This window comes from Heterodontus francisci, chromosome 43, assembly GCF_036365525.1.
Source record: "Heterodontus francisci isolate sHetFra1 chromosome 43, sHetFra1.hap1, whole genome shotgun sequence".
NCBI lineage: Eukaryota > Metazoa > Chordata > Chondrichthyes > Heterodontiformes > Heterodontidae > Heterodontus > Heterodontus francisci.
Window position 1 is genome coordinate 20,482,142 of NC_090413.1, and position 11,637 is coordinate 20,493,778.

The window sequence follows — 11,637 nt, forward strand, 5'->3', positions numbered from 1 at the left end:
TGTGCCTCAGGGTAGACGCGCTCGGCCAGCTTCTGGAGCCTGTTCAGAGCGACTCGAGCAAAGACTTTCCCCACTATGCTGAGCAGGGAGATTCCACGGTAGTTGTTGCAGTCACCGCGGTCACCTTTGTTTTTATAGAGGGTGATGATGTTGGCATCGCGCATGTCCTGGGGTACTGCTCCCTCGTCCCAGCACAGGCATAGCAGTTCATGTAGTGCTGAGAGTATAGCAGGCTTGGCACTCTTGATTATTTCAGGGGTAATGCTGTCCTTCCCAGGGGCTTTTCCGCTGGCTAGGGAATCAATGGCATCACTGAGTTCCGATTTGGTTGGCTGTATGTCCAGCTCATCCATGACTGGTAGAGGCTGGACTGCATTGAGGGCAGTCTCAGTGACAGCATTCTCCCTGGAGTACAGTTCTAGGTAGTGCTCAACCCAGCGGTCCATCTGTTTGCGTTGGTCAGTGATTATGTCCCCCGATTTAGATTTGAGGGGGGTGATCTTCTTGATGGTTGGCCCAAGAGCTCTCTTCATGCCATCATACATTCCTCTGATGTTTCCGGTGTCTGAGGCCAGCTGAATATGACTGCATAGGTGTTGCCAGTAGTCGTTTGCGCAACGCCTAGCTGTTCTTTGTGCAGTACTTCTGGCTGCTTTAAGTGCTGCGGATGTTAAATCGCTGGGGGCTTTCTTGTAGTTCAAAAGTGCAGTGCGCTTAGCGGCTATGACAGGTTCCAGCTCTTCATTATGAGATTGAAACCAGTCTGCATTTCTCTTCGCACTTTTGCCGTAGGTGGTCAAAGCTGACTCATAGATGGCGTCTCTGATGTGGGCCCACTTGGTCTCAGCATCCCCTGTGGGAGTGTTTTGAAGGGCTGTTACAAGTGAATTTAGAAATTTTTGTAACAGCTGTGGGTGAGAAATTCTGCTCGTGTTGATGCGCGGGTGGCCCTTCTGCTTGGAATGATGCAACTTCTTTGGTCTGAGTCTAACCTTGCTGCACACCAGGGAGTGGTCGGTGTCGCAGTCCGCACTGAGGAAGCTGCGTGTGATTTGAACACTGTTTAAGGCGGCTCGCCTTGTGACAATGAGGTCTAGCTGGTGCCAACGACGTGATCTTGGGTGCCTCCATGAAACCTGGTGACAGGGTTTAGTGTGAAAGAACGAGTTGGTGATGCAGAGGTTATGATAGGTACACAACTCAAGCAGTCTCTACCCGTTCTCATTCATCCTTCCAACGCCATAGCGCCCAAGGCAGGAGGGCCATGAGTCATGGTCGGCCCCAACCCTGGCATTAAAGTCCCCCAGCAGGAATAGGTGTTCGGTGTTGGGGATGCTGCTAATGATGTTATGGCTGCTATTACAGGCAGTATATATCTCAGAGACCAAAGCAAACTACTTATTGCGGACTTGCGCACTATATATTTAACTAAGACTTCAGTTATACTTCAGTCAGAACGGTATGGTTCATGACCCACTCCAGGACTTGAACACAAAAATTAAGACTGACACTCCAGTGTGTATTGAGGGAGTGTTACACTGCTGGAGGTGCTGTATTTTGGATGAGAATTTAAACTGAGGCCCCATCTGCCCTCTAAGGTGGACACAATAGACCCCTATTTTGAAGAAAAGCAGGGGGTTATCCCTAGTGTCCTGGCCCATATTTATCCCTCAATCAACATCACAAAAACAGATTACCTGGTCATTATCACATTACTGTTTGTGGGAGCTTGCTGTGTGCAAATTGGCTGCTGCGTTTCCTACACAACAGTGACTACACTTCAGTAGTACTTCATTGGCTGTAAAGCACTTTGGGGCGTGCTGTGGTCATGAAAGGTGCTAAATAAATGCATATCTTTCTTTCTTTCTTTACTCCATTTGCATCTAAGCTGTGCAAAGTGCAGCTGGCAACCCCAAACGCACTTTCAGGAAAACTTACAGAACCCTGTGTAAGTATAGGTGTACCAGGTAAAATAGCCACAATAAGTATATCGGCAATGGCTATGCAAGATAAGGCCTGGATTTGGAACCATAAAAAAGTTACGGCACACAAAGAGGCCATGCAGCCTATTGTGTCTGCGCCGGCTGAAAATAACTAGCCACCCAATCTAATTCCACCTTCCAGCACCTGGTAAGTAGCCTTGCAGGTTACAGCACTTCAGGTGCATGTCCAGGTACCTTTTAAATGAGTTGAGGGTTTCTGCCTCCACCACTGGTCCGGGCAGTGAATTCCAGCCACCCACCACCCCCTGGGTGAAAAAGTTTTTCCTCCTATCCCCTCTAATCCTTCTACCAATCACCTTAAACTGTGCCCCTTGGTAATTGACCTCTCCGCTTGGGGAAACAGATCCTTCCTGTCTACTCTATCAAGTGTGAAGACATTATCTCATTAACCATCCATGAGAAGAGATTAAGAAATATAATAGGTATATAGTAAATCAATCAAGCAGACTGTAGGGAGGTAACAATATGTTTTAAAAAACATTAAGAATTAGACCACACAGCCCCCTGAGCCTGCTCCGCCATTCAATAAGATCAGGGCTGAATTTCTACATCAACTTCACTTCCCCGCCCTGTCCCCATATCCCTTGATTCCCTTAGCAACCAAAAATCAATCAATCTCTACCCAACGTTGAGCATCTCCAGCCCTCTGGGGTACAGAAGTCCAAAATTCACAACCCTTTGAGTGAAGTAATTTCTCCTCATCTCACTAGTGGACACCCACTACCCCTCCCCCACCCCATCTTGAAACTGTGACCCCTAGTTCCAGGTTGTCCAGCCAGGGGAAACCGCCTCTGAGCACCTACCCTGTCAAGCTGTAATATGTTATGAATAGGCTTGTGTTATGGATGTACTGTGAAGAGATAAGAGGGAGACCATAACTGATACCCACGGTTTCTGATTAGTTAGTAAAGGGTTGTCATTATGTAGACTCCTTGAAGGGAAATTAACCCTTTGCCGCTGGAATGTGTTGACATAATGGTATTAGAAAGTAATTAAACAGATAAAAAGATACAGATGGTGGCACTCCTTACGGCTCTTTAATCTAGTCTTGCTAATGCTAGCATAAGCAGTCAAAACAGACACACTTTGATCACCTGAAGGAGTTTCTGGTATGTGATTTATAATGCTATAATTGGCACCTATATCATATACACTGTATGCAAGGGGTTGTGTTTTGTGATCTCATTTGCTTTAATAAAAGTATTAATGAGACAGTTCAAAGTTTTCCTTCTATTACAGGTAAAGTGAATGGCGAAACAAGCTCCAGGGGCTGAATTGCCTTCTATATTACAACAGTGACTACACTTCAAAACTATTTGCTGTAAAGAGCTTTGTGAATTTCTGAGGTCGTGAAAGGCATATATATAAAGGCTAACTCTACTTTTTCTTTACATATGGTGATAATGCAATACTCGGGTGAGTCCTCAGTGTTTCTTGAGGGTAATGGGCTTGGAGGAGCTAATGTCTCACAAAGTGGGAAAGAGCTTAATTGCTGCAGTCAATTAAAATGAGAGTTAGAACACGCTGCATTAACAATTGTCTACTGATGTTGAACCGGCTCCATCACACTACAAGTTTTAATAACCTCTCCTACAGATATCGCTTTCAATGTCACCAGTAATTGCACAAACAAAATTTTCTCTGAAAAATGACTAAAAATAGGAATGCATTAGGCACATAATTATTGTTCTTTTTGAAGTTGAATTTTGCGTTAAAAGTACCAGTGGCGAAATTCTCTCAACATTATTAGTTGGCATGCAGGCAGAGAGAAAAGCTCGATAAAGACTTTTGTTCAAATGTTAGGGATATGGCTGGTCTTCGTAATGCGTCTAGACAGTGTATGATACTGGGGCTTCACTAATGCAGTCCTTACTGTCATAAAATGGTACAGCACAGAAGGAGGCCATTCAGCCCATTGTGACCACGCCGGTCAAGGGCTTTCTCTAAATTATTTAATCTGCATAAATCTTTGCATCAGTTGTGAACTTCAGACAGTTCCCTGATACTTTATCCAGATTATTGCTGGTAATGAAGAGCAATAGTCCTAACGCCGATCCCCGAGGGGCTCCACAAGTAACTGGTGGCCACAGAGAACCACTGCAATTAATAAGAACTTTCTGCCTCTGACAATGCAACCAATTACTTATTCAATCCAAAAGTTGCATGCCATTCTTATCTTATTAAGGACTCTATCTTATTAAGTAGCCATTTGTGCAGCACCTTATCAAAAAAATTGTTGAAACTCCAGGTGCACAATGCCAATTAAACTATCTACATCCACCTACTTAGTAACTTGCTCAAATAATTCAACGTGTTTGGTGAGACGTGGCCTTTTTCTTCAGAAGCTATAGTAAGAGTCTGTAATAACTCCTCTGTCCAGATGAACGTACAGAGGATCTCTAATGATCCCTTCTCGCAACTTGCCTATAACCAATGCCAAGTTAATGGGCCTGTAATTACCCTGACGAATTGCCCTTGTTGAATATTACACTGCCTGAGCCTTCCTCCAGTCTATATGAACAACTTGTATTTATATGGCACCTTTAACATAATAAACGTCCCAAGGCACTTCACAGAGGCATTATAAAACAAAATGTGATGAGCCAAATAAGGAAATATTAGGGCAGATGACCAAAAGCTTGGTCAAAGAGATAGGTTTTAATGAGTGTCTTAAAGAAGGAAAGTGAGCTAGAGAGGTTTTGGGAAGGAATTTAGAGCTTAGGGCCTAGGCAGCTGAAAGCTTGGCCATCAGTGGTGGAGTGAGGGCTGTAGGGCAGCAGAAGATTACAGAGATAGGGAGGGGCCAGGCTAAGCTGTTAAATATATGAGCAAGGGGTTTGTAGGGCTTAACTTCCATTTATTTGAGGACCCTCAAGCGAATGGCATCATGATCAGCAGCCTGAACTGGTTTCAGAATCCTTATTCTATCCGGATTGGATTACTGTGTCAAGTTCAAAGACAATCCGTTATACATTGCTTGTGATGTTACTCACAATTGTTGTTGAACAAGCTTCTTTTTAAAGTATTAAAGCTGGTGATGGAGTTGAGAAGGAAATTCAGAAGCCTGTGCCACCGAGCCACTTTGTGGCCAGAGCTTGCAACAGGTCAACAAAGAAAAATTGAATGAGGTGGCCTGATGTAGCAATTTAAAATGGGGGCAAGTGTGACAAGAGGTGAGGTTTATGGAGAGTAAGTGCATGGTCTACACAAGATTCTGAACCTTTGGATACTTAGAGGATGGCGAATTGTGCAGAATGAAACAAGAATGTATTTCCCAGGAGTTTCCTTAAGGGATGAGCGGGTAAAGAAACTGACTGTTGTGGTGTGAAACAATACAGATCAGAAGGTTAAGGTTTGACCCCGAGTCTCTGCTTAATGAGCTCCTCTCAATGGGAATAGCAGTTGGATACTTCAATTGACATCAGTGTCCCTTGACTGGGGAGAAGAAAAATCAGCCAAGAGTCCTGTTCCTGATTGCAATCTAGCTCTCCTTTCCTGGAATGGTGAGAGTGCTACCACTGAGCCAAGGCTGACATATGCAAAAAGAAAGACTTACAATTACATAGCGCCTTTCACAACCGCAGGATGTTCCAAAGTGCTTTACAGCCAATGAAGTCAGTGTAGTCATTATTGTAGTGTAGGAAACGCGGCAGCCAATTTGCACACAGCAAGCTCCCACAAACAGCAATGTCATCATGACCAGACAATTATTTTTTGTGATGTTGATTGAGGGATAACTATTGGTTAGGACACCGGGGACTAATTCCCCTGCTCTTCTTCAAAATAATGGCATGGTATTTTTAATTAATGTCCACCATGAGGGGGCAGACAGGCCTTGGTTTAATGTCTCATTTAAAGGAGGGCACCTCTGACAGTGCTTTGTGCTCAGGTCTAGGAGAGGGACTTGAACCCACAACCTTCTCATTTAGAAGCAAGTGTGCTACCCACTGAACCACAGTCAACACTACTATGTCAGGATGTATGGCAGCTTACACACAGCAAATGAACAAACAGGTAATCTATTTTCTTATGCTGTTGTTTGGGGGTGGGGGAGGAATGTTGGCTGGGACAGCTTTTGCTTAGCTCCAATACTCACCACAGTCAAATCATCTACTTGTGTGGGATGGCTGGAAGTGGGAGGAAAGAATACATTGAAGATTCAAGAACTACAATGCATAAACAGCCCTTTGCTTCTTCAGACACAAAATTTGCCCCATTTGCTTTAGATTAAGAGCTGTTCTACTGACAGACAAGTATTGATGGTCATGTGAAAAATCATTTATGAATTTTAACTGTTTTCAGAACTGCTATTTTCAGATATCCAACATGCCTAACAGCTGCAGGGCTCAATGCTGATGAAGCTCACTGTGGCACACTCCACCAACCAAAGGTCTTCTCTGAGTCCTTCCAACAGTAATTGTTTTGTACAGAGTCCCATTCACCTTCCAACAGCCATAGACCACATGGTAAACAGTAACAATGCACAGCCCAAACCAAATACTGCTGAACCTTTTGTTGCATGGATTTAATGAGCATCAAAAATAACAATTAAACAATGCCACTGAAGCAGCGTTGTGAATGTGTTTTGTGTGACAATAATTCTGATTGAAAGAATCATTAAATACAATCTAGGCTTGCAGCAATTTAAAGTGTTTGTATTCACAGGTGCAATTTTTCAGAAGCACAAAATTATTCAATTAACCCAATCTTCAGCCACCTGAAAATATTTTAAATCTGAAATCTTACATCTGTGATATGTACATATTCAACACAAGACAGTAATTTCCTAGTCTAGTATCTATAATCGAGAATGTAACCATACTGTAGCACCGAGGGAGTGCCGCATTTTTGGAGGTACGGCCTTTCAGATGAGACATTAAAGCGAGGCCCGTCTGCCCCCTCAGGTGGACATAAGACATCCCATGGTACTATTTTGAAGAAGAGCAGGAGAGTTCTCTCTTGTGTCCTGACCAATATTTATCCCTTGATCAAAATCACTTAAACAGACCATCTGGTCGTGTATCTCATTGTTGCATGTGGGAGTTTTCTGTGCGCAATTTTGGCTGTCACGTTTCCTACACTACAGCCACTGAAGTAGTCACTGTTGTAAAGTGCTTTGGGACATCCCGAGGTTGTGAAAGGTGCAACATAAAGGCAATTTCTGTTAATATTTTTATTTCTCTCTTTACATGATGATAGCGAGTACACTTCAAAAATTACCTACTCATTGTAAAGGCACTTCTGGGGATATGAAAGGCACTTTTATAAATGCAAGATCTTTTATTCTAATTTATCCTCTTTCCCTTCCTCCTCCAGCAATCCACAAGCTTTTAAAACTCATGACTGGTATCAATAATTATACTTCATTTCTTAATCTTTTCTCTTTGGGAAGGATGGGGGTTAACATTCCTTTTAGTAAGAGCAGACTGCCTGTATTTTGCCCCCTGTAACTAGCTCACCAGCAAAATTGCTTTGAAACTTGTGATTTGAGTGTGCAATTTTATTCTTATGTCCTTAACTATACAGCAAAATAGGTGACCTCCAATTTCTCATTTTTTAAAAATCACCCTCTTACTCTATTAGTGTCATCCAGTATGAACCTTGGGACTTTTATGGAATCCTAGAATCTTACAGCACAGAAGGAGACATTTGGCCCATTGTACCTGTGCTGGCGCTTTGAAAGATCTTTTCCTGGTGCTCAAAAATGAACTCAAGGCGCTGACGTCAGGTCCAGGATGGAAGCACAGTTGCATATGCCTTACATTTGTGTGTTACGTACCCTTTTTTAAAAATTTTAAAGGTGACTGTGATTAGCTGTATTCCTAAAATAATTTTTGGTCTGCATCCAGGTGGCTATTGGTTTTGGATTACCCTTTTCTGAAGTGCTGCTTTACTATTTCTCTGGATCTGATACTAATAGTGTGGTCCATTTTATCATAAATCCTAGATTTTTAAAAACGGGGGTCTTCATATCACAGGGATGCTAGCATACCATGAGCGACGTCAAAAATTCTATAGTCTATATGCATTTGACTTACTAGCACGTTACTTCTGTCCCTGTAATTCTAACAAATGTTTGTTTAGATAGTGCACTCCTCCTGCCTTGGTTATAAAACTGTTTATTCTAGTTCCACTTCTCCACGGGTCACAACATATATTTAAATTTTTTCCCACTTACCGATACTGTCAATCATAGACTCTATTTTTATCCCAGAATAAAACACACCAAACAGGTTTCTTTAATAAACAAAATTAGTTTATTATAAAACAAGTCTTAACCAGAAATGAAGTAAAGCATAAACACACAGATTGAAATATTAAAGTTCCCTTTTTACCTTAGCCCCTCACACTCTCACGTACGCTGGTTAACTGGAAAAATGAAGGGATTTTTGTCTTTAGAGCGCTAGAACAGACAAAAAAAAAAATTCTGGGTTGAATACTTGTTAATTCCTGAAGAAACAGCAGATATGTTGTGTTCCAAAACTGGCAAACAGTCTGGCCTCCTAGTACATGTCGACGGGTCACTGGGATCTTTTAGAACAGTTCTTTTCAGGAGGCATTGAGAATTAATTTAGCAGGCTTTTCTTCAAAGACGGGAGATGAGAGGAGTGGACACAGTGGACTTCTCAGGGTCTTTTAGAGGGGTTCTGGAAAGCTGAGCTGGGTGGTGGTCTTCTCTCCTTCCTTGAGAATTTTCTTCTCTCCTTGGAGTTCCTCTCTTGAAAATTCTCTCCCTTTTTATATAGTTCAACCCCAATTCAAAACAATTCAAAAGCAAAATCGTCAACAGGTGGTCAACCTTTTGACCTCCATCAATCTAGACCTGTCACTTTGTTGTAAACAACTTCTCAGGTGTACAAAGTTCTCTGTTGCTTATTGAGCTGGAAGTCAGGTGGTTTCCTGGAAAGGCTTGTTTTCCTCACAAGAGCTCTCAGTGCCCCTTTTAAAAAACATTTCCAGGGACTGTTTTTCAAAATCAAATGGCCTTTACATGACCCCCTTTGAAAACCCCAAAGTTTAACCTTCCTTCAATCTTTCAAAAATGAATCCTCAAAAAATATGTTTAAAACACAGAGACACTTTCATAACAATAGCTCACATAGAATAATAGAAAATAGTAGGCCATTCGGCCCTTCTCCGCCATTCAAAAAAGATCATGGCTGATCGTCTAATTCAGTACCCTGTTCCCGCTTTCTCCCCATATCCCTTGATCCCTTTGGCATTAAGAAATATATCTATCTCCTTCTGGAATCTATTTAATGACTTGGCCTCCACTGCTTTCTGCGGTAGAGAATTCCACCACTCTCAGTGAATACATTTCTCATCTCGGTTCTAAATGACATACCCCATATCCTGAGACTGCAACCCCTGGTTCTGGACTCCCCAGCCATCGGGAACATCCTCCCTGCATCCAGCCTGTCTAGTCCTGTTAGAATTTTATAGGTTTCTATGAGATCCCCGCTCATTCTTCTAAACTCGAGTGAATGTAGGCCTAGTCGACCCAATCTCTCCTCATACGTCAGTCCTGCCATCCCAGGAATCAGCCTAGTAAATTTTCTTTGCACTCCCTCCAAGCCAAGAACATCCTTCCTCAGATAAGGAGACCAAAACTGCACACAATACTCCAGATGTGGTCTCACCAAGACTTTGTATAACTGCAGTAAGACATCCTTGCTCCTGTACTCACAATGTAGTTATGATGGCAATCCTTGGGAGCGTCACGATCTGTAGGAGAGAGAGGCCTCTACATAGAAGTTTGAAAACCACTATTGTAGATAGATCTCAAGCAGTGATGCTCGTGCCTGAAGATTAACCAGGTAATTGTTGCAAAATTTATTGTGACAATCAGCCAGGAAATATGCAGTTCAGTCCAGCCTCCTCTAAAAACCAGTAAGTGTCACTTCCATATATGGGAAATCTTTCACAGAGAGGACATGCTAATAACTAACGCAATGTTTTATTCACTGTTTTAAATGAAACATTGGCACAAAATGTCAATACTCTTGTCTAAGTGTATCATAATAAAGGGCAATACAGTGTCAATTACCAGACTGTGGAAAACACTGCTCAGCAGAGGCAATGGTCACTAATTTGATATTCTAGCCACCTCCATAGATGGTAGAAATTAGTATTACTGTAAAGGCCTTTTGTGCCATTTAATTCAGAAAGTGTCAATCAGCACCTTTAACAGAAAGAATAAAAACAGCAGTTACACCTCCTTAAAATGCAAACCCCTTTTAGCAAAACTAAAATGTTTTATTTTCAGCTAAAAAAACTGCTTTCTGCTGTCTTGTCATTTCTTATGACCTAGCTTCCAGTTCAGAGTGTAAGTGAAATTAATAGTAACACAATTTGTGTTTAAACTATAAAGATTTCTCTTTGTTTCCCTGAATCCAAGTCTACATTTCCCTGATTGATTATGGTCATTAACGCCATGCATATACTAGAAAAAATGCAATTGTCATTATACAGATCACAGTTCTTTCCCTTCTGCATGCCCTTCTTAATGACTTATAGTTACAAAAAAATGCTATTAGCCATTGTTCACTTGTAGTTCATTCTGTTCCATGATTTCCTGGAATTGAATGTGTCTATATATAATATATAGGGACTTTTCTTTTCGATTTATGACTGCTATATTTATCTTGCTGTTTACTCTGAGATTGGTTGTGTTTTCTATCCTTTCTTGTGCCTTCAGCTGCCTTGGCCACAAGCTTTGGAATCCCCTCCCTAAAATTCTCCACCTCTCGCTCCTTTAAGCCTACCTCTTTGACCAAGCTTTTGCTCACCTGTCTTAATATCTCCTTATGTGGCTCATTTGAAGCATCTTGGGTCGTTTTACTATGTTAAAGGCGCTGCATAAATGCAAGCAGTTGTTGCGCCAATGTTCTCTCTCCTAGTTTGCCTAAAGGCTTTTGACTCCAAGCCAGGACGTTTTCTGTCCCATGGCTCATCCTTTGGACACAGATAGTTTATGCAGATAGTGAGTGCTGGCAAGATATTCAATTATGATTTTTCTTCCTCTCTCGTGTCATCCAAGCTGAGATCAAACTAACTCAGTGCAGCCCCCAGTGTCAAAACCCTTCAGTCTGTATAGCTCAGCTATATGTAGCTTTTATCAAACAGACCATCTGGGACAACTTTCTATTTCAGTGGGACAGTTCCATGTTATTTCTTTGATCCTTTTCTTTCTCTCACTGAAATAAGATTTTGTGGACTCCAGTAATTTTGTGCAGTGAGGTGAATCACAATCACTATGAACCAGCAACTGACTGCCCATCACAAAAGGGCTGCCCTTGAAATAGTCATGAAACCTCTGTCTGTATTCAGAAAATCTTACTGTTATACATTTCAGAAACTCTGCCACAACTGGCAGATGCCACAAGGTATGTCACTCTCACTGAGGTAAAGGGATCCTACCCCATAGCAAGAATATGGGACACATGCCAATCAGCCTTGACTCAGAACTAGAGGAGCAGCAGGTAACCTGGAGGTCTAAATGATGCATTACCAAACTGTTATAGCAGGCAAATGCAGATCAATACCAGAGGCAGAACCAAGTTAAAAACCAATCTCAGCAAAGCACAATGGCCTAAGTCGAGACAACCACCAGTCAACATATACTTTTCCATCC